Source organism: Symphalangus syndactylus, chromosome 19 (genome assembly GCF_028878055.3).
Source record: "Symphalangus syndactylus isolate Jambi chromosome 19, NHGRI_mSymSyn1-v2.1_pri, whole genome shotgun sequence".
Classification (NCBI taxonomy): Eukaryota; Metazoa; Chordata; class Mammalia; order Primates; family Hylobatidae; genus Symphalangus; species Symphalangus syndactylus.
Window position 1 is genome coordinate 53,310,809 of NC_072434.2, and position 24,879 is coordinate 53,335,687.

General features: G+C 40.0%; 1 protein-coding gene across 22 annotated transcripts in view; it reads right to left on the bottom strand.

The window, feature by feature from the left end:
- Nucleotides 1-24,879, bottom strand: part of FGGY (FGGY carbohydrate kinase domain containing) — a 456,399-nt gene that overhangs the window by 339,404 nt on the left and 92,116 nt on the right. The gene's annotated exons all lie outside the window — the stretch shown is intronic.

Below are 24,879 nucleotides of genomic sequence, written 5' to 3' on the forward strand. Positions count from 1 at the left end.
TAAGACAACATTGGATTTTTCAAAAACAGCTTTTCTGGTAAGTGTAAAGAATTACCAGAAACATGTCCTAAAACAGCAGTTGGCACAAATACCCCCCAAAAATACTTATGTCCAAAGCTTTTGATGGCTGGGCATTTGGGAGTGAATTTGTGCCTCTTTGTGATTACTGGGATCACCCATTTCTGTTAGTGTCATCAAAGAGAAAAAAAAAATTGAAAAGGATCTTTCTAGACTTCAGAGATCTCAGAAATATAATATTTTGATCATTTCAGGGTAGAAGAATTAGAAACATACGGAGTACATTTCCCTTAATGGACACCAGGGTGCAAGCACTTGGAAAAATACATTTGGGGAAGTCTTGAACCCTACAAGCTTGAAAAATAATTTGACAAATTCTGTGAACTCCAAATGCCCTGGAGTCAGTCTCTACTGTTTAAGTACACTGGACTCACAAAATGGATGAGGTTCCCTCATGCCTCTCATCATACCTCCCCAAAACAATGTCAAAGACTGAGATCCAAGGACAAATACAGCCTCTGCCTTTGGGGTATTGCTGGCAAGGTAACAGAGCCCTGTTTTCACAACACGTGGGAAGTACATACCCACCTCCTTGGGAATAATGACTTCACTAACGTGGGTCTTGTCAAAGGGTCAGTCTTTTCTAATGTTATCACCTCTATCTGTACCACCACTGGAAATATTCCTAATTCCCTCTGGACATAGATCCAGCCATCCAAAATTAGATTCAGGAGACATTTTCTGGTGCTTCACAGCATTTGGAGTCAGGATGTAGAGAGAGAGAGAAGCTACACACATGAGATGTTCATTTATTTCCACTCAGGGATAAGGTACAATTCTGCTTTGTGAAGGGCCCAAAGCTGCTGCTTATAACAAATTTACATTTCATAATTTCGGGAACTGGTAAGGATTCAACTAGTGAACAAGCCAAGATGCTTTCTTGAAGAGCATGGTCACAGAATGAAAACTGTCAAATCACTACACATTATCTCATTTTGAATTAAACTTCAGAAGATTCTGAACTAATAGGCTTACAAATGGAAAGCCAACTTATCAACAGCTTAGCAGCATTTACCATAGAGTTGTTTGCAAAATTGGCTTTGAAAATATGCTGTGTACTCAAAGGCTAGGATTACCATGTTGAAAAAAATCCACTGACACATAATTTGCATGTGTGATTTTCTAAGCCCACATGGATAATTCATCTTCACTGACTGCAGACACTCTCAGGCAAACCTCCATATTATGCTTAACTCTGGACGTAAAATCATCAATTAGTAGTTCATCAAGAATCCTTTTCTCCTCTTAAGGACTTTTAGAATTGAGCCACAGAGAATAAGTTCACTACCCCAGTTAGAAGTCAACTCTTCCAAGGCCACAGCAAGTCTCCCCGTACAACTCCAATCTCATAACTTTCTGAGAGTCACTGATGTTCTCAGATGAATACTTGGCACCAGTTCTCTAGGTTTCCAGGGTGATTCCCCTGGGATATAAAAAGAGCATATCCAAGCCCCACTCTTCATAACTCATTTAAATCAATACTGCTTTTTACCCAGCTCATAGTGAGTAGGTTAGTCAGGATAAGAATTATCAGCTTGGTAGTCTATGTCTCTACTGATGCAATGAGCAAGATAATTACCAGATCTTTATTTTAACACAAAATACAAAGCTTAACTGGTATTTTTTTACCTCTAGCCTCATTTCCTCCAATATTCTTTTCACAATGCTGCCAGAGGGTTGTCTAAAAAGCCATAATCATATAATGTCCCACTTAAAAATATTTGACAGCTTCTTGCCACTTAGAGGATTTTAAAAAACCACCACTGCTACTAGCACCACAACCACCACCAACAACCAGAACCAGACAACATTGATATGCATTGCGGACCCTTTACAATCTGATTCCAGTCTCTCTTCCTAGCCTTCTCTACAGCCATAGCTCCTACAGCCAATTTTCAGCCATACCAAACATCTTACCATTCTCTTTATTTCAGTATGCCAGGCCCCTTTCGGCTTCCATACTTTTCTATGTATTGTCCCTAGGAAACCCTGGCCTGTAGCCCAAATGTGCCTGCTGCCAGTTTTTGTAAATAAAGTTCCATTAGAACACAGCCACGTCCATTCATTTATGGCCTGTCTCGGGCTGCTTTTTCACTATAAGGACAAAGTTGCGTGAAAGGAAAATAAAATCTTTGGACCCCAAACTCACTATGTTAAAGAGAAAAGTTAAGCTTGGGAATTGAGTCACACACACACACAAAAAAAAAAAGAAAAAAGAAAAAATCAAAAAACTGCCATCCTTTTGTTCTCAAATGGGTTGCTGTAACTTCACATGCTTCCTTTATCTTATGTAAAATGTAGATTTATTGAGCATAAATGACTTTCCCTCACTCCTCTTTTCACATGTAAACTATGGATTTGGTGAGCACTAATCAAAGCCTCACAAGAATGTAACCACTTGCCTCATCGCCTATGCCTCTCAAACTTTTTTTTTTTCTTTCCTCCTTTCCTTCCTGCTCACTCTTTCGCTTTTAAATCCTGAAGTCCTCACAACCTTCTTTGGACGAAACACCAGTCACAGATCCTAACGTAACTTCTGTTTATTTTCTCAGGTGCTTCCTCAACCTTGGCAAAATAAACCTCTCTAAATCTATTGAGATCTGTCTCAGACACTTTTTGGTTACAGTTCAATAGTTGAAACAGATATCATATGGTCAGCAAAGCCAAAATATTTACTATCTGACCCTTTGCAAAAGACAACTGCCAAACCCTGGTCTAGAATTTTACCCTCCCACTCACCCCCTGCCCCAGTTCTTCCCTTGGTAAACTCTGATGCATCTTCAGGAGTTTATACACTGAGTCTGCATATCCTCCTTTTCTGGGACCAGGACACCTCACTCTTCCTGGAGTACCAATCCTTCCTTAGCTTGACAAAACCTCAATTTTATTTAGAGAAGTCATATGCCCAGCTGTAAGTGATCAATCATGGTGGTTCTAAGCCAGTGCTGTCCAACAGAAGTTTCTGCAATCATGTAAATTATCTTTATCTGCAACTGTCCAATAACATAGCCACTATCCACACACAGCAACTGAGCACTTGAAATGTGGCCAGTATGACTGGGGAACTAAGTTTTCTATTTTACTTAATGTTAATTAATTTAAATTTAAGTACCTATATAATTCAACAATAAAAAGACAATCCAATTTTACAATGGGCAAATTATCTGAACAGACATTTCTGCAAAGAATATATACAAATGGAAAATAGGCAATTAAATATTGTCAACACTAGTAGTCATTACATAAAGGCAAACCAAAACCACAATGAGATACCACTTCACACCCACTAAGATGGTTATAATAAAAACAAACAAACAAAAAATAACAAGTGTTCGCAAGGATATGGAGAAATTGGAATCCTTACACATTCCTACCAGGATGTACAAAATGTGCAGCCACTTTGGAAAACAGTTTGACATTTCCTCAAAGGGTTAAACATGGTGTTACCATAAAACCCAACAATTCCGTTCCTTCTAATAGGCTCAAGATAATTCAAAGAAAAATCAAAACTATGTTGATATAAAAACTTGTACATCAATCAGTGTCCACAGCAGCATTAGTCACAGCAACTAAAAAGTGAAACAACCTAAATGTCCAACAACAGATGAATGGATAAACAAAATAGAATACATGCATGCAACAGAGTATTATCAATTAAAACAGGAACTGATAAAAAATTACTGGTACATACTACAACATAGATGAACCGTGAAAAAATTATGCCAAGTGAAAGAAGCCAAACAAAATGTCCAGGAAAATCCATAGAGAAAGAAAGCAGGCTAGTGGTTGCCAATGGCTAGGTGTAGAGGGATATGAGGACTTACTGCTATGGATATGAGATTTCTTTTGAGGGTGAAGAAAATGTTTTGGAATCGGATACTGGGGTATGGTTGCATAATCCTGTGTATATACTAGAAATACTATACTGTATACATAAAATGGTGAATTTTAGGGCATATGAATTATATCTCTCTAAAAAAATTTAAATAGCCATATAGCTAGTAACTATCATACTGGAATGTGCAGGTTTAAGCCAACCATGATAATCTTGTTTTCCACTTTCCCTGTTTCTTGCTGCTAAGAGTGGTCATGGGACTTAATTCCAGCCAATAAGACCTAAGCAGAAGTATAGTAGGAAGAGAAGGTTCCTGGGAAAGGTCTTGCTCGTCTCAGTTAAAAAACAAAACAAAAAATCTCAACATGCTCTTCTTGCCAATTCTTCCAGCATCAAAGGAAAATGTAATGTCTAGAGATGCAGCAACTATCCTACAACCATGAGGCAGCTAGCATGAGGGAAAAGTCCAAAGAATTAAAGATATGCTGAACGTGACATGGTCAAATCATCTTTGTACTTGTAACTTAGGGGTATGAGAGTGGGAAATCAAGACTATTTGTGTTTTAGTCACTGTAAAATGGATATATGGTGAAATTATTTAATATAGTATACGTAAGGCATTCATAACAGTTACTGGTGCATAACTACTAAATAAGTTAGGTATGATTATTTTCATTATAAATCACTCTGAAACTTTTTTTTCCCTATCACCGCCCTAAAGACCCTTTCCAGACAGTGTTTTCCTTTTCCCTGCCACTGTGAAATTTCAATACCACAGATAGATTGTATATCTATTTATGCTGTTACATAAGGATGGGTTTTAGAAGGCCACAAATGATTGTAATATCTAAGATCTTTTTCATCCCCCAAGAACCAATTTTTCCTCCCTTGCAAATGCATTCCTGATACATGCTTCTTCCCCACTGCAACTAACTGATTTAAATAAAAGCTTTTTTGCATTGTCACTGCGGCTGAAAGCATTCCTAACTGATTCATTCTCTTCTCCACTGTAACTAATTCATTTAAATAAGACCTGTCATAGTTGTACAGACCCTACCCTATTGGCCACACAACAGATTCCCCTGGGAATGAGCGCTTGACCAAAGCTGAGATCACTGTAATATACCTCTCCATGGGTATAGTTGGTTCAATAAGGGATGGAGGTAGACTTGACCCAAATGAAACTAATCAGAATTCTTTCCCAGGGCTTTGAAAGGAGAAAGGGGAAAGCACAATAAGTTGCTCTCTGTTGTAGAAGCAACGGTGTATGAGCTTGAGAACTCTCGGTAGCCATGTAGTAAGAGCTGGGCAACATGAATAAAGGCAGCATTTACAAGACAATGCTAGAGACAAAACAATGCTGGTGACCTGGAGATGAATAAAATGCAGTCCTGGACCTAGAGGAGACCACAGTCTAGTGGAGGAGATAACTGCAAAACAGTGTGATAACTGTTAAGGGCAGCCCAGGAGCTGCAGGAGCCCAGAGGAGAAGCATCTGAAGGGCCAAAGGCTTCCTGGGGATGGGGCACTAGACCTGAACCCATGGATCGTAAGAAATGACATACACGTTCACTCTAGTCTGTCCACAGTCAAGTCAGCTGTGCTGCAGCTGCGAATTCACATACCTCAGTAACCCAGAGAAGGCAATATTAGCCAACGGTAATAATTTGAAGGCAGTACTAACATATTTCTAAATAGCACTTACGGATGTCTGGTTTTCTGATGACAGAAAATCTGGAATACAGAAAAATATAATGAAAAAAAGTTGTATTTGTCTCATATAGGAAAACAACTTTATTGAGGTATATTGCTCACATTTTCATAAAGCTTCTTTCAGCCTTTTCCAAATCTGCAAAAAGCACTTACGTATTTTTGTTTTTGATCTTCCCAAAGCTTTTTGAGATAGGCATTGCCCTTGGCCCCACCAGACGGCAAAGAAACCGGTGCCTGCTGACCTTAGAGCTGAGGGTTACTCCGTTAGCGAGTGGGGCAGATGTGATCCTGTCCCAGACTCACTGACTCCAAAGCACAGCCACTACCACCACCACCTCACTCCTCCACAAATATCTGACCACAAGAACCAACCACACAGAAAGAATGCCCAGATGTCCCAGACATCTTCCATGGGCTCTTCAAATTCAATCTCTAACCTTCTCCACCCTGCCTTCTAAGCCAGGATGCTGATGGGTGTGGAGCACACCAGAGGGCTCTCCTGCCTCTGGCCTCCAGCCAGGTTCAGCTAATGGAGGACACAGAGGGATATCAGTGGACTAGGAGAAAGTGTGGGATGGCTGCAGCTCTCCACCAAAGGTTACAAAGGTAAGTACCTCCACAAAACAATCTCTCCAGAGCCTGCTCATAGCTCCTCCCTTGTTCCTTAGGCCCAGAGAGAGTACCAGCCCTACTTTAGATACCCAAGCATCTTGCACTATCCATGTGGTTTCCCTACACTTGTCCATTCTTTTCGGATTACCCCCATTTATATGTGCCACCTGTTTCATGAAGGATCCATGGCTGATACACTGACAAACAGAAGGGACACAGGTGCCCCAGAGGGTTCTGGATGAACTCCAGAGGGTCCTCTCCCACCTTAATGCCACCTCACAATGGCAGCTTCCAGAGGGAGAAGATAAAGAGCAGCTATCCTTATGTGAAGATGAAGATTAAGTGCACTATCCATCCCCTTCCTCGAAGTCCTGCCTGATCTAGATACCCCGAATGAACACACATTTCCAGGTAACAAGAACCTGGATAAAGGACTATTTGTGGTGAGGACTAAAGGATGGAATACAGTATGCTAGGTCACCACAAATCAACCTTTCCTTGCCACCTGCACCCCCAGTCCTCTTTCTGGGCCTTCAAAAGCTGAATTTCCTGAACAAACAGAATAGAGCAAATTAATTACAGCACAAGGAAGGTAAAGGCTGTCAACGTGAAGTTTCATTTTCCCTTAACTAGTACAAACAAATGTCAAAACAGTCATGACAAGAAGAATTCAACATATTTTAATACAGTTATTCTAATAATTTCCTACTTTCCAGTAGATTTTTATACCCAACTCCATGCAGGAGAAGGGTCCAGCACTGCCAAATCTGTTTTTGGGGGTTTTTTTGAGAGGAAGTCTCACTCTGTTGCCCAGGCTGGAGCACAGTGGCACAATCTCGGCGTGCTACAACTTCCACATCCCAGGTATAACCAATTTTCATTCCTCAGCCTCCCAAGGAGATGGGACTACAGGCGTGTGCCACCACACCCAGCTAATTATTGTGTTTTTGGTAGAGATGGGGTTTTGCCATGTTGCCCAGGCTGGTCTCAAACTCCTAGCCTCAAGCAATCCGCACACCTCGGCCCCTCAAAGTGCTGGGATTACAGGCATGTGTCTGGCCCCAAATCTGGAAAGCTGCAAGTCTGGGTTTTTTTTATGTTTGGTACCTAAATGAATTTCTTAAAAACTAAATAAATAAGTATGAAATAGGTGAAACAATATGCATCTATGAGCAGAACTTGCTGACTGCCACTGTTACTTATGCACTGAGAATCTCTAAGCATTCATCACAGTACTCTGAATGGTTATACTCGTCTCACCCACAAATGCGACAACGCCTTAAGGTCAGGTCACTGTCATTTATTCACGGGCTCTTTCATTTATTTAATTCATGTATCATTTTTCTTCTTTCTCCCATGTACTCATCCATTCATCCACCCAACTCATCAATAAATAGATTTAAATCCCTATAAGCACTTTGTTGGGAATACAAAGTAAAAAAACATAGTCCTGCCCTCAGAGTGCTCCTAATCCAAGGAGGAGAGATGCACTGACATCACTATTATAAATGAATACTGTGCTCAAAGCACAGCACACCAACAACAGAAAAGGCACTTAAAATGTCCCTGGGGGTGGAGAGCTGCTTTAGATGAGATCTGAGCTAAGGATAGAAATCTGCCAGCTTGATAAGTCAGAGAGGGCATTCCAGGTCAAAGAAACAATCTGTGCAAAGGCATGGGGGATGGAAGAAAGGTGGCACAATCTGAAGAATCATAGGAATGCAGTTCTAGTGCGAAACAGAAAATGAGGGCTCTTGCACTTCCTCTTTCCTGTGAATAGATCAGTCTTCTCTCAGCTCATTTCTTCTTGCTGACCCCTTATCAGTTCAAATGTCATTTCCTCAGAGTGTACGTAGTAACCATCCCAATGCCAGACCCCACGTGTCCCACTCTCTGCCCTCTCGCTGTTGCATTTTCTTAAAAGCACTTATAATTCAGCTGAATTGGTTTTATTTAGTTACTTCTGCTCCCCCAAATACAATAACCTCTATAAGATCAAGATTTTTGTCTACCTGTACACAATGTCTCACACAGGGAAAGTCTCAATAAATAAGGTGTAAATGAATGAATGAATTGGAATAAATGAATTAAAATGTGGTAGTGTGAAAGTTAAGAGATTATAGAGAAGTAGTGTTAAACACTGCACATCTTTGCCTGGGTCTCCGAGACAGCAGACCCAAGCAAGAGGGTTCTACTGCATCAAGTAGTGCAATCTTAGGGAGAAGGAGAGGACTGATAGACAAAGGGAATAAAACAAACAATAAGGAGGGGGAGGCAAGATGAAGTTGTGGTATCAAGGTGGCCCCACTAGAAGTGACTCGTTCTCTATCCCATAGGACCATCCTCAACCTCTCCACACCCCAAGCCACATGAACTGTATCTCAGAACCATCCATGATAGAGAGAAAGGAGGCATTAATTCTCTATCCAGGTTGTACATGTGTGGGAACAGAGTGAGATCCAGAGGTAGCATCCACAAGGAAACCCCATGGAACCTCGTGGGGTGCCCTATGGAAAAGCATGCAGCATGAGGTGAGGTGAGGCACTGTCAGCTTATACTGTAGGAAGTTTTTCAGACTCTATGCAAACTTCGTCACGGCAGCTGGAACAAGAGATGGTACAATTTCCCTTTACTATCCTCCTGAGAAGATCTGATGTGGGGCACGAGAGATGTCTGATATGCAGTAATAGAAGAATTAAAATATCTACTGCTTTAGCAATGACCTAAGTGACAGAAGTGTCAGTGCACTGGGGAGAGTGGAAATCATATTACAGTGCATGAAGGAGTGACCGAGAGGAATGGATGCAGAACAGCAAGAGGAGACTTCTCTCAGGGTTGGAGCAAGTAAAGCACAAAGTGGTATCTTCTGGCACCAGAAAGCAAAAATGTGCCTTAAAAAAGATGGAGACATGTCAGAAAGACAGAAAAGCTAATTTGAAGGGGTCCCCATTGGTTAAAAGGACTATTTGCAAAACAAAATAACGATAGTAATGGATTATAATCCAGACAATAAAATAAGAATTTGTAAGTACATACCGATAAACAACTGAATGAATAAATAAGTGTGTGGCAAGGAGAAAGCCACCTACAAAGCATTCCAGTTAATAAATATAGAAAGAATTATAATCATAGAAAAACATCATATGGAAAAACCACAGGAATAATTGTTTCAGGCAAGAATTTACAATAGTTGCTAAAATTAGTGGACAAAGGTATAAGAAGCACGATATTATACACAATCTCAAAGTATCTTCCCACAAGGTAATCATTAATTACAAACGGAAAAATAGGAACTTTACAGTGGATAAACTGGAAGACACAACCTTAACAAATTGGCCAAAGTTCACATCACCTGTGATACGATAAATCGGCATCATGTGCCTCCTGCTGTGATGCACTGTGAAGGGCACAACATCATTTCTGTAGCTTCCCTGCCAAAAACACATAATTTGAATTTAATATTGTGGAAACATCAGACCACCCCAAAGTGAGGGACATTCTACAAAATGCCTGACCAGACTCCAGAAATGTCATGGTCATGAAAGACAGAAAGAGTGAGGAACTATTCCAAAGACAAAGGAGCTATGACAAGTAAATGCACTGTGTGATCCTGGATTCTGGTCCAGGAAATGAAACAGTACGACAATTGGCAAAACTAGCATAAAGTCTGTAGACCGAGTAATAGTATTATGTGAATGTTAACTGTCTGATTTTGATAGTTACACAATGATTATGTAAGATGTTGGTAGGAGAGAAAGAAAGAAGTTGGGATGGGAAGAGTGACACAGAAGGTTCCCATAGTAACTAAAATTAATCTAATGCTTCAATAGGTGATAGGTACATGGATACTCATTATATTATTCTTTTTACCTTATATAGACATTACATTTATTTTGTATATATGAACACATTATAATATTTTTTAATGAGAAGATATTAAAATACAATAAAAACAAAGAATGTCATCATGGTCTTCTAGATTCAATTACCTGCCCGAGCCTCAGAGTCTGAGCCCTGTTCTCTGTTAGAATTGTAAAAGGCGTACTGGCACTTAACTGAGACTTCCTCTTTCATGTAATCAGATGGTTGGTAGGACAAGTGAAAGGGAATCACTTTTTTACTATGGGCATCAATGTTCTTTAACACCCTGTCCCTATACCATCATCAATCATCTTATGGACCAATTATAGTTCCCACATGTGCCCCCAGGGATACATGTCCCATATACTGAGTGGGAAGAGCATAATTTTATTGTAAGAGGTCTTAGGTTCAAATCCTCACTCCTCCACTTACTAGTAGTGTGATACGGGCAAGCAAGTGACTCAATCTTTCTGAGTGCTTTCTCAGATATAAATTTGAGAAAACTTCACAGAGTTGTCATAAGGTTAACCTAAAAGAACATGTGTAAAGACCAAGTACCATGCCTGGTACACACAGATATTCACATATGGTAACAAGATCCATCATCATTGTTGTTATTATCTTTGTTTCTCAGAAAACTGAAACTAAGAAAGCAAGCCTACCTCTGCTTTAAATACCTATAATGCTAGAAATGAAATGAGATTGCAACAGAGCATGAAAGACAATACCTTTGCATTGATTGCCACATATCTACCATGTCTATTTCGAGTGGCCTCATACCAATGGCCTTCCTCCTAATAAGGACAGCTGGTGTAGTGGGCATGGTAGAAGTTCTGGAATCAGACCTGGGCTCAAATCCTGGTGTCACCTACTGTGTCCTGTGTGATCTTGAGCAAATTACCTAACCCTCTATATTTAGATTTCCTGTCTAAAATGGAGGTAATACACCTTCTTCACATGGTTGCTAGTAGAATGTGCACTACCTAGATGTATACTGCATAAAACAATGCCTAACACATAATGGATACTCCATAAAACTTAGTTATTTCATTTAACTAAGATATTACCAGAAGGGAATTTCCAAAGAAGGGTCATGTAAACCAAGGAGGATATGAAGCACATGATGAAACAGAAAGACAATCTACTAACTGATTAATCTGGTCTCAATGTAACCCTACTTAGACCTTAAGTTTCTGTAACCTCCCAGAGCTTTAGTTGCCTTGTCTGTTAAAAAAAAAAAAAAATTCATATATATATATATATACACTACTGTTCCTTCACAGGCTTGCAACAAGGGTTAGTTGAGGTATGAAAGTCCTTTCAGTAGTGCTGGGGACACATTTGGAGAACAATGCACACAAGCTGGAACTCAGAGACGCTGCATGGAAACCCCTCAAGCCTCCTTATGCCTCTTGCTCCCTTTCTCAAGGGCTTGAATAATGGCTGAACATTCAAGGCTGAAGGTCTGGAAGCAGTTATCCCTTCAGTCTTTTCCTGTCTAAACCATCCACAGCCCAGGCCCCTGGGCCTCTCACAGAGGAAATAAAAGTCCATATGAAAGGGGCAAATGAAAGTGTCCTTATGCTTTCTAAAATCCACACTCCCCTCCAAGCTGCAGCACAACTTCTATCAATTTTTTTCTGAATTCTGCCTTCTAAAACCTTTGTTTAATCCTCCTAAGCAACCCAGAAAAAAAAAATCATAATTCTATGTGTATGTTAGCTTTCAGATACTTCCTAAAGCATAGATTTAAATGTCATATCCTGACTTGGAAGGAAAAATCTAAGGACAAAAGAGGGATTAGGAATTGTGAGATGGGGGAGGATGGAGATTTGAAAAAGAACTTAGGTTAAGGTTACATGGATAAAAGTTAAATAAGAAAACAAAAGTCCAGTTAAGGCTGCCCTGGTTAAAGTTACAAATAAAAGCAAACACTTCATAGATCTCTAGTTTGCGAACCCAAGAAAGCTCTGTGGAAGCTCTCCTGAGCTTGAACAACAGGCTAATTTTCAAGCAGAAATCAAAGTGATTGGGCCTCTGGACAAATAGCTTGAAAGCCCATGCATAAGTCTGGTCTCAGAGAGTTAAAAGGAATGCAGACTGCCCCAAAACACACCAGCCGTTTGTTTTTTCTGCCACCTTTCCAAGGGTCATGTCTGGAGTGAGGATAAACAGTTCTGGGGAAAAAAAATGATGTGAAGTACAGAGTTCAAGAAAATCAAACATTAGAAAAACATTTCTTAAAGAGTTATACATGTGCCTGCATATACATATATAGAGAGATAGAATATTTATACATATACATGCATGCACACATATGTGTGCCAAAATTATCCAAACTCTGTAGGTTTTCAGGTATGAATAAGAACAGCTAAGACAAGCCTTTGAAATGCTGTTATGTTTTTTAAGCAAGATCAAAAATGTTTACAAAGGCATTCCAAAAACAGCAAAGGGTGTCTGAGCAACATTTCAGTTTTATTTAATAAGTAAAGATTAAGCTGAGTGCTTTTGGTTATTATTAACAGCATATTAATAGCATATTTCATTCTAGGTTGCTTAGAAATGTATTTGGAAAGTCCCAAATAGAAGACCTAGGAGAAAGAGAGAATCTATTGGGTGCCAGGAATTGTGCTAAGTGCTATTTATGCAATGTCCCATTTTTCCAGCACAACAAACATAAATCATATCAGGTTCTCAAGCCAACATAGCTTGCAGGTGGCAAAGCCCACTGTACTTGCCCCAGAATTTGAGTTTTTCTCCATCATGACACCGCATGGCCTCCCAATGAAATGCTGAGAGTCAAGGCAATCTTTTCTAGTATTACTTATGAGAACAAAGAAATATTCCGTATTCCTGGGAAAACAAAGTACCACAGCAAAGAGTACCTTTTCTGTGATTTCCACTTTAGCAGAAAACAGACGAGAAATCTTTTGGTCCAAGAGTTAAAACAAGATGATTAACAATTTACATGTAGTAGGCAATAAATATTTAATGCCACTTGATACAGTGGTTCTTCAAAAATGTCTTTCAGCTCTGAAGGCCTTTCTGTTAATCCACACTTCAGAGGGTGCTGCCATGGCTTGAGGAAAATACATTTTTAATAAGGACTGTGCCAACACAGGGGGCTCAAAATGCTGTATAGCATTTCAGTTTTTAGAGCCCTCGGGGAATCTCACACTCTGGGGGAAAAGGGTCCTAATGTGAAGAAGTGAATGGAAAGAAGCCAGAAAAAATTATATTCTAGGGAAGGAGGCCCTGTTAGAGCCTGGTCAGGACAATTATCAGAATATTTTTTTTCCCTCTCCCCGTGGATGAGCTAGTCAGTTTCAAGGGAATCATATTCCAGACAAATAAGCTCAGGACAAGAGGCACCGGCTGCTTTCCAAGCATTGATGGCATCTTAGCTGCTTAATCTGTGCCTGCAGAGCTGCAACATCACACACTCAATGTGTAGGCCCTGGTGTCGAACCACCCCCTCCACCCTTTTCTCAGGCGGTCTTGTAAAGTGTTGGATCTTTGCTACCATTCTCTCATTTTTTGTCTTGCCTTGGCTTTTAAATCTGATGCTCTACCCAGGGGACAGGGAAGAAACTCAGAGATCAGCATCAGCAGGAAGCTTCTTCCACCCATCAGCTAAAAGGACAAAGGAAGAAGGTAGGGCTAAAGCTCGAGACCCAGGACCAACCAGCCGATGACAGAGTCATGGAGGACCCAACCTGCAGGTGGGATAGCTGTAGAGGGGCCACTGCCAGAGATGTTGTCCAACGCAGAGAGAGGGAGGGACAAATACCCCAGCTTCTCTTTCTCCTGCCTTGCCATCTCCCACTGATGGCAAATTGTCAGGGGGCAGGGGTCAACCCCCTGTAACACAGCACCCTTGCACAGCAGGGCAAGGGTGACAAATGGATCTCAGTGCAAACAGCCCAAAGGCCAACACAATTGATTAGTTAAAAGGTCGCAGAATCGTGTATCATGTGATATCATAATTGCTAAATATATGCATATATAATTTAAGCAAATATATGCATATCATATACACACAGATTGAGGTAACAAGAGATGGAACGATCAAGCAAGAGCAAGAAGAAAAGGAGAAAGATACATGGCTGATCTTATTATTTTTGATAGTCTCCAAAAACACTAAATTAGGGAATACTGGACCATTGCTCCTAGGAGAAATACAGGGCTAGGTTCCTCCGAGCCTCCAGTTACATTTTTGCCAACTCATCAATACACAACCCGTCTCGTGTATTCTTGCTTAAAAACAACTCATTTAATATATATTGTTGAGTCAATAACACTGAACTTACAGCCAACAGCACTTAACTCCTGCCTGAACAAAGCTTATCTAACACACATTATTGTCTCTGTAAGGCACGTCGCAGCTTTCTTGCACTTAGGAACACTATACAGCACTTTGGCACAATGCTTGGGGTGCATTTTAAATGGTGAAATTGCCAACAAAAGCACAAAAATGAGAAAAACATGGCACTAGTAGGCTTCGAAAAGGACACTTGTTTACACTATGAGAGCTGAAACAAGAAGGCGGGGTGTTGTGTTATTTGCCATCAGCTGAGAACACGCATGACGAGAGACTCAGAAATTATCCTCCTCTCTGTGCATTTCTGCGAGTGACTGTGAAAGTGCCACAAGTATTGATTTGAGGGTTACAAATAAGATTTAGTAAGTAGGCAAATTTGCAAACAAAGAATTTGCAAATAATGAAGAATCAACTGTCTATTAACAGGCTTAAAAAAGCTTTTTAAAAAACATTTGTTCCTGGAAAATGGGAGATAGAATGTTTTTTGTTTCACTACATATTTGTCTTCTTTTCTATCTTATTGTTCTCTAGTTTTTCTTCATTGAGCTTGCAATTAAGTGGGGAAGAGGATTCTAGATATCAGATTTCAAGCTAGGGGAAAAAGCACTAAGAAGTAGAATCATTTAGCCTAACGGGAGATCATCCTAATACAGCACCAGAGAGCAGAGCTGGTCCTCCTCAGTGTGTGACAGGAGGAGCAGTCTCAAAGTGTTTCCCATTCCAAATTTCTATCACTCCTCTAGCCAACCAACCAAGTAGGGCAAATGACTAAGGTCGATAAGGTCGACTGAGGGGTAGGCTAAAGGTGGGAGGTTCATACAAGTTACCTTCCTGAGTAGGTATCTAACATTCCCATGGGACAGATTAGCCTGGACTTACAGACTCACACCTTCTCCATCCATCTCTTTTTTTTTTTTTTTCTTTTTTTTTTGGAGACGGAGTCTTGCTGTCGCCCAGGCTGGAGTGCAGTGGCGCGATCTCGGCTCACTGCAGGCTCTGCCCCCCAGGGTTCACACCATTCTCCTGCCTCAGCCTCCCGAGTAGCTGGGACTACAGGCGCCCACCACCTCACCCGGCTAATTTTTTGTATTTTTAGTAGAGACAGGGTTTCACTGTGTTAGCCAGGATGGTCTCGATCTCCGGACCTCGTGATCCACCCGCCTCGGCCTCCCAAAGTGCTGGGATTACAGGCGTGAGCCACCGCGCTCGGCCTTCTCCATCCATCTCTAAAAAAAATCTTATTTTATGCTCATTCAATGTTTACTAGTGAGAAGACGTAAGTTTCTTTTAGTTCAATTCAGTAAATACCACTAAGCCCCTACAATGCAGAAATTATTGTACAAGGTGCTACAAGCCATAAAACACCTTTTTGTCAGGTTTTACCTGTTTTCTATGTACAAATCTACTCTAGTAACTCAAAAAATTAAAAATCTAATTTGTGAGATCCTTCAGCTTCCAACCAGGAATAAGTGGCAGAATTGAAAAACCTGCAACCAGGAATAAGTTACAGAATTAAAAAGGCATCAGGATAGCACAAAAGCATAGTAATTTAGCTCTCTGTTCATTTCTTATGCCATTAACGAGCAACTTTTAATCTTTAATCCTCCCTCACTAAGCTGCTTTTACTATCCCATCTGCTCCTCTTGCTCATGCCTTCAGGATCTTATAATTAAATTCTAATTAAAGTTTAAGGCATGTAATAAAGAAAACACTTGCGGAATGCCTTTGATTCAAGAGGCCAAATAACATTTCAGCAATTTGAAAAATGAATTATATCCTTTTGCTTAACAAGCATCTTTAAAATGGAATTAAAATGGGAAATTCCAATCTTTCGTGATTTCACCAGGCATACATTATGTAAATATGCTCATCATCACGTGTTGCATTTAAGTCAGCTGAAAACAGCCTGAAGAGAACTCAGCCCAGCATGCACAGCGTAGATGTGAGCTCAGTGGCAGTACATGGAGAAGACCTGTCCTGACCACCACCTCGGTACCCAGACACACGGATATTGGTGTGGGGCAGCAGCATCTATCTAGCAGACACCCAGATGCTAGGTTCTCACCCTCCTCATCTAACTTCTCACCAAACTCAATCAAGTCTACCTTACCAGAAGCTTCCAGATCTGTCTCTTCTGCTCCACTGGTTTAGCCCTCCAACATCCCTTGAATTAGTTCAACACTTCTCCCCCTCCAGCCTCAGCCCCCAGCTGCAGTCCATGCTCCATTCTGGGAGGCCAACTGCTGCCTTTCTGAGGCATCATTCTGATTGGGCTGTTCTACGCTCAACAACTACCTGTGCTCTGTCTGCTTTAATAATTAGTGACCCCCAGCACTTTATGGATACCTCTATACCCTACTAAATAATTTTGATTTATTTAGTAGTCTATTTTTCCTCTGGTCTTTGAGCTAGCCTCTTAAGGACTGACACTGTCCTGGAAAGAAAAAATGTATATTTTTTTTCATAAGTTCCAGGATACACGTGCATGCCGTGCAGGTTTGTTACACAGGGAAATGTGTGCATGGTGGATTGCTGCATCCATCAACCCATCACTGAGGTATTAAGCCCCGCATCGTTAGCTATTTATCCTGATGCTCTCCCTCCTGTGGCCCCGCCCCCCGACAGGCTCCAGTGTGTGTTGTTTCCCTCCAAAGGGTATATTTTTTTTTTACCTGGAAAGTAAAAAAGGTAATTTACTTTATAAACTCAAACAACACTTATCAAACTCTTTCAGAAGTATCCAGTTCCCTTGCAAGTTGTATTTGGTTTTACTTTTTGACTACAGGTTACAAATTAAACATCATCATTATTAATTATATAATTTTTATCTTATGTAATTATTATTAATAACAACTGATGTGCCAGACACTGTTTGAAGTGCTTTATGTTGTTATTCAAGTTCTCACAACCACCCTGTGAGGCATGTCCTATTATCATCTGAGATGAGGAAACTGAGAAACAGAAAGTTAAGGTACTTGTCCAAGATCACAGAGGTGTGAAGTAGAGAGGCCAGGGCTTTACAGCCATGCAGTCTGGCTCCAGGGCCCACACCAGAAACACTCTTAAAACCAAAGCCTGAGTAAAGCATGTGAGGACTTTGTGTTCTCTTCTCCAAATGCTCCCCAACACACGACCTGTGATCTGGCTAGACTCACGTGCCCAACGCTTTGTGGATGCACCAAGGTCTTTCATGCCTCTGCTTTCCTATATGCTGTCTTTTTGCCAGGTGGCCTCCATATCCACCTGGCAGATTCTTGATCATCCTTCGAGTCCTAGTTCAGTCACTTCCTATCTTGTGAGGTCTTTCCTCATTCCCTGGATAGACCTGATTGCTCTTCCTTTTGCTACTACAGACTAGAATCTGCCAGACTCTTGTTATGGTGCTAATTATATTGCAATGCGATCGTCTGGAGGATTCTGCTTTCCACTCGGTGTCCCCTGAAGGCAGGGCACACAGCCCGACTTTACTAAATATGTGAGGAGTAAAGAAACGAATGGGTTCTCTACAGTTGTACACTGGACATAGACAGAGCATGGTCTAGAGTTGTCAAAGTCAGTATAGAGAAAAATGTTACCTTCTCTGGTATGATTTATAGAGAAGAGGGCAAAAATAAAAAAGTAATTTAATTTAAAAACTCAAAGAGCACTTGTCAAATGCTTTCAGAAGCATCCAGCACACTGGTAACTCATAGCTTGTTTTACTCTTTGACTATCAAAATGTGTCAGTCCCTTTCTTCCACAACTCTATAACCTTTAAGAGGGGCCCCATCCAGACCATGGCAAGCCCCAAAACAATAGGCTTAGACTCACACGAGACAGTCTGGGCTTGTCAGGGCAATCTGTATCCTAGCAATGAGTCCAGGGCCTCAGGAGCCCAGGGCCCCCAAACCCAGGCTTTCCTGATGCTTGTCCTCTCAGGGAGGTAAGCATCTTCACCCAGACTTGATGTATACTCCAGAGCTCTACTAAGACTGAAGCCTTTTCTATGACCCTATTTCCCTATGAATCTTACTTTGTGTTGCCAAATAATCCTCCCAAGGAATGTCACTCCCTCACCTCCCAATACCAGCTTGTTTCTGTTCCTGGTGGACCAGTCACTCTGAACCACAGAGCTGCTACCCTGTCTCAAGGCTCAGTGTCCCTAATGCCTGGAAATCCCTAAGCCCTGTTTCCTGCTTAGTGAATAATTACCAAGCTTATTCCAAGTACTAAGCAGTATGTACCAATAAACAGTAACTCTTTTATATAGCTGTATCTCAAATTCTTCAGAGCCCACAAAAACATATAATTATATTAATTAATCCATTCAACAAATCTTTACCAAATGTCTACTATGCAATAGGCAAGATGATGCCAGATGACATGCCTACTATCACACAGCTGATAATTAGCAGAGGTCAAATAGGCAAACAGATCTTTTTAACTCCTGTGATGTAGCCCACTCTTGGTCCTACATCTTTGTCCTTAAAGACACGAAGATGCATTAGGGAAAGGCATGCACTCAGAAATCTAATGATATCACTTTTTACCACAGCAGATAAGTATACACAGCTGACCCATCCCTTCACAATACCCCAAGCTATATGTCCGTGCTCTGTCCACTCCACACTATCGACCACTTCTTAAAGAGGCAATGAATGTTCACATCTTCTTTCATGTTCAAGCTTTTGTCCATCATGTCCTGACTTCACCTGTCCTCTGTACTTGCCCCTACACATCCAACTCATTAGCTGCCACTTCCTGCACTAAGTGATAAAGACACACAATTTACCTCTATTGTTAGAAAGCTTATAGCCTAGTGGGAGGTAAGGACAAGTAAATAAATCAAAACACTGAATAGTATGCCCAAGACAAGGAAAAACACAGAAAACCGTGGTACCTTGGAAGAAAGGCGTGGGCCCCAGTCTTGGTACACTCTGAGGCCCCACTCTCCCCATTCCTTCCTCCTCCTCTCCATAATCCTACCACAATTCACTGCTCCTCATGTTTCCTTTATTGTACTGTTCATTCCTTAGTCACAAGACTTTTCACATTGAGTCATGATTTATGACTTGATTATTTATCTCCATTACTAGAATCAATTCTTTGAGGGAATTTATTAGTTTAACTGGCAAATACTTGTTGAGTGGCTTACAAGACTGTAGTAGTAAAAAGCATGAGTTTTATAACTTAAATCCTGGCAGGGACTTATTAACCATTCGACTCTGGGCAAGGTTACTTAATATCTCTGCCTCTCAACATTTTCCGTATCTCTAAAATGGGGTTCAACAAGAAATATACTCAAGTTTAACATGGCAACAATGTTCGCCAAAATCACTACCAGTTTCGTCTTTGGTCTGTCTTTGGCATTGCCTATTTCAACATGGGCATGATCAATGACAATGTGATAGCAAGGGTCTCCATCATATCAAGACATTGTTACAATGTCAGTAATACAAAGCAGTTTGGAATCTATTGTTAATAACATAATATTCACTTCCAAATACAGGTAAGCAATTTAGATCTAATCTAGGGTGAAAAAACCTACTTATGGGCTTTATACATTGAAGATGCATCACTTAGTTGAATATTATGAGAGAAAAATGTTATTAATGCTGACATTAAAAACTGTTATTATGTGCCAATTATTAAGAAATTTAAAATAATTTAACAGGATAAGATTAATAGTTAAACTGAACACTAAGAAAGAGAGTATTAGCTACCTGAGGAAGAACGTTGTATATTTTTTGAGACTATGAATTTTTATAAAATGTCAAATAATACAAAGCAAAATACTACTAAAATGAGATATTATAATTCTCATCTTTATGGAACTGCTTAGTTATCATAACATATATAAAATAATAATTAAGAATCACAGAGGCCACGCATGGTGGCTCACGCCTTTAGTCCCAAGCACTCTAAGAGGCTGAGGCAGGCAGATTGCTTGAGCCTGGGAGGTCAAGGCTGCAGTGAGCCATGATCACACCACTGCACTTGAGCCTGGGTGACAGAGCAAGACCCTGTTTCAAAAATAAAAAATAAAAATAATTATATAAAATATTTGGTTTAGTTCTACTTATGTCAAGAGTCTTTCAAGGAAACATTCTATTTGGGAATTCCTCATAGTTTACAAAGATGAGTTAAAAGCAGAATGTCAACCCTACTATTTCCACATTGCACAAGGAAAACTCCAAAATTATGTTACAAGAACACTAATGACAAATCATCCCGATATAACTTAACAAAAAATACAGAATACAAAAAAAAAAAAAAACAGAATTGTTAGAGAAAAAAATGAAGGTCTCAAAACATACTTTGTGCTTGCTTTAAAATTACAGATTTTAAAGTATGCCATAAGAGGATATTTCCTTAAAGCTTTGAGGCTATGAAGGATGTGGCACTGATATTCAGGTGAGAAGTCATGTCTAGAATACATATATATGACATAAGTCACAATAAGCATAAGGTAGGTGGTAAGCATGCAGCTTATATTGTAGGAGGTTAAAGAGTGAATGGGTGAATAAATGAAAGGAGTGGGTGTTTATCGTTCACAAGGAAGATCTGACTACAAAAGGAGAGAAATGGGGCAGTGGCCTGCAGCCCAATTCTGCAGTGCTTTCACTTATTAAGACACAAAATATAGGCTGAAACATCATGAAACATATTACATCTGCACACACCAGACTAAGGGATTGTTGCTGATTCTGGTACCAAAAATGTATTAATATATATAATGCTGACTCCACCTTACCATCCAAAACACACTTGGTTTCTAAACACTTAGCTTTAACTAAGCCAGTCTCCTCAACAACTTTGAGAACAAACAGAAAAGCAAAACTTTGAGGCCAAGGCGTTTTCATGTTCAAGTCCATCCACGATTTTGAACATTTGTGATGTTCCTTACAAAGCACCCAGATTGAGCATCTATACACTTCTAGACTGAATGGAATGGAAAGTACACATACACACATCAATACCTGAGTGTATATATACTGGGTCAGATCACAAGTGTGATTCTGAAGTTCTCAGAAATGCAAGAATCCATCCTTAAGAATTGTCTTTTAATCTCTAAAGATACATGCATGGCATAAGGAACACAAAGAAAAAAATTATATTATATGGAAGCTCTAATTGGAGAGGATAATATCATTGTATATCATTTCAAGAATGCACAGTAAGTGCTAGATACTTTATGTACAATATTTAATCCTTACAAAGAGCTATTGTCATCCCTATTACAAATGATAAAACTGTGGTTCAGAGGAACCTAAGTAGGTAACCAAAAACAAGAATTCAGAGAGTCCGCTTTGCCAGTAATCTAACTCTGTTACTATGGGAAAGCTTCTTAACTTCTCTAAACCTTACCTAACTCATCTATAAAATGAGTATAATCATACCTATTTAAGAAAGTTAAAGGAATAAGTGATAAATAATCACTTATATCCTGGACCTAATATAATGCCTGACATATAAGCTATTATTCAATGAATAGCATCTGTGTTGACTGTTACTGTTATTGCCCAAGATGACACAACAAGCAAGGGACAAAGGGGGATTTAAACTCATATTTATTAGACTGATTCTAAAACTGATGCAAACAATAGCATTTGAGGACTATCCCAGCATTACTGTATCAATGCTTTACACATATTAACACAATCAATCATCACAATAACTCTATAAAATAGGAACCATTATCCCCACTATATAGATGAAGAAACTGAGATACAAAGAGGCCCAATTGTAAATCTCTATTGGAAACTTGACCAGGCTTCCTTTGCACCCAATGTTAGGTGCTTCCAATAATATATGATTCTAATAAATACCATCACCACATGCATTTATCTTTCATAATGATACATCCACATTTTGAAGCCACATACATTGCCACAAACATGTTTTGGGAATAGCAGGGATACAGAAAAGGACACTGCTTTGAGTTCTTTGAGAAGACAGGCACTATATAAACAGAAGTTAATATTATTATTACTATTTTGCAAAGACATGACCAAGTTACAATTAGGAATTTTACAATTTAATCAGGAAACCAGGTTCTAGTATAATCAAACTGGACTTCTCTCTAGATTTTCTTTTTCATTCTGAAAAATTTCAACATCTGGATTATTTAAAGTGTACCCAAGAGTGGTCCCCAAAACTGCATATGAACTGATGCTCACAACCAAAAGCCCACAAATGGATGTAAGCAGTAAGGTCAACATATCCGATTTTCCCATGGCAAATGGCCTCTGAAAACACTTTTTAAAAATACTTTTACAACCTGGGCATGGTGGCTCATGCCTGTAATACCAGAACTTTGGAAGGCCAAGGCAGGTGGATTATTTGAGGTTAGAAATTCAAGACCAGCCTGGCCAATATGGTGAAACACCATCTCTACTAAAAATACAAAAATTAGCCAGGCGTGGTGGCATGCACCTGTAGTCCCAGCTACTCAGGAGACTGAGGCAGGAAAATCAACTGAGCCTGGGAGGCAGAGGCGGAGGTTGCAGTGCACTGAGATTGTGCCACTGCACTCCAGCCTGAGTGACACAGTGAAACCCCGTCTCGAAAAAAAAAAAAACTTTTACAGTAAAATCATGATCAACAATAATTAGACAAAATTGACTGTAGCTGGATAAAAATGCTGCCATGAGTGGGTAAAACATGTGCAACCTATAATAAAAGGACACAGGATCATCATGTAAGTTGAGGCCTCACAGACTCAACCCATCTACTATCCCATCTCATTGAGACCAGAAGAAGCAGCTGGCTTCTCCCAAAACAAGTCCTGGAGAAACAAAATTAGAAGGGCCCGCATCCTTTAGATGTGCTCTTGAAAAATATCAAGTTCTTTATCTGGATGGGTTTTTACAGACAGTTGACAGGTCCGACCTGACTGAGTATACGTTATTTCAAAGGTCAAAGAGTTGGCAAAAGGGATATGACTATTGTCAAATAGGAATGAGCTCCCTTTGAAGTCTGAGGCTTAGATGAGCTGATTCCGAAGTACTCTCTGTGAATGAGCAAAGGCAAGGGTAAAAAATAAAAATGCTGCCCCGTGTAAGCTGAGACCTTTTTTTAACTAATACAGGGTATACTGCCCCGCCCTTTTATGGGGCACAACCCGCCATTAAAATCTTGGTGAAAAGGAACCACCTACCTGTGAAGTGGGATGGAGCTGGCAAATAGTCACAACGAACACTTCACTGCCTAAGCCCTGCAGATGTCCACAAAAAAAGCCTTCTTCAAAGTCCTCCTACGTCCAGTATAGTCCACTAGTATCTGCCTTGCCCTCTATTTACTTGTGTTTACCTGCTTTCTTTCCTCCATGGTTTGTATTCTAGTCTATGGATAAATCTAGCCAAACTTGTTGTGATACCACCAAATACATGAGTTGTTTCTGTGGCTGTTATTCAGGAAGTTTCACTGTGTTGTTTGTTATCTGAACCTGCTCTGACTTTCAGTTTAGTAAATCAGACTAATATTCCACCTCGCAAATCAGAAACACAACGCCACGTCCCTTGTCCCAGCAGCCCTGGTAGCCATGGAATGGAATACCAGTGGAATTAAGGGAAGTTCCTGCAGACTCAAATATCACAGAAATGCAATAATTTGTCTTTATTAATAGAAGGTCAAATACCATGTATCTCTGACAGTTGCATCAATATTTGTACAGTCCTTGGGTCTTGACTTTCAGCAACGGCCTCTTTAACAGAAAAAAACTTAAGTCTAAATCCTGACATTGTTAAATCACTTTTAGATACCTTTTAAAAAAAAAAAAGCAGATTCAAGACATAATGCATTCAAACTGGTGCCTAGTTTTCTCTGCAACTGAACCTCCCAGAATTTCAATCCTTGGAACACCAGCCATTTTGGAGTACTGTGGATTCCCTGTTGCTCTGCAAAATCTATAATCCATTTCTTAGAACACTCGCTGGTAAATATGCTAGTGGCTAACTCTATCTTTTACAGCTTCCTTCAGTATAGATATAACAAGCATGAATTGAGTGCTCATCATGCATCTCCATAAATTCTCACATCATTAAAACATTAGTAATATTATCCCCATTTTAAAGATGAGGGAACTGTTGCTCAGAAAAATTACTTTCCTAGAATCACATAGGTAGAGAGACTGAAATGGGATTCCAAGTCCAGTTTGAAGTCCAGTGTCCCTTTTTTTTCTTTTTTTTTTTTTTTTTTTTTTTTTTTTTGAGACGGAGTCTCGCTCTGTCGCCCAGGCTGTTTTTCTACCATTTGTAAACCAACAGTCCAGAGGACCTGAGGCCACTTCTAGGAAGTGTGATAACATCAAACTTTGATTCCCCACTCACTGATTCTGCTACCTCCCCTTTCTCTGTTATCCTTGCATTTCTGGGCTCCTTCTTCACTCACCAGTTAGGGGAGTCTGAGACAGCAGGGCTGAATGGAGGAGGTACTATATTTTTAAAATTTCCTGATCCTAAAAGCTATCACGGGAAAA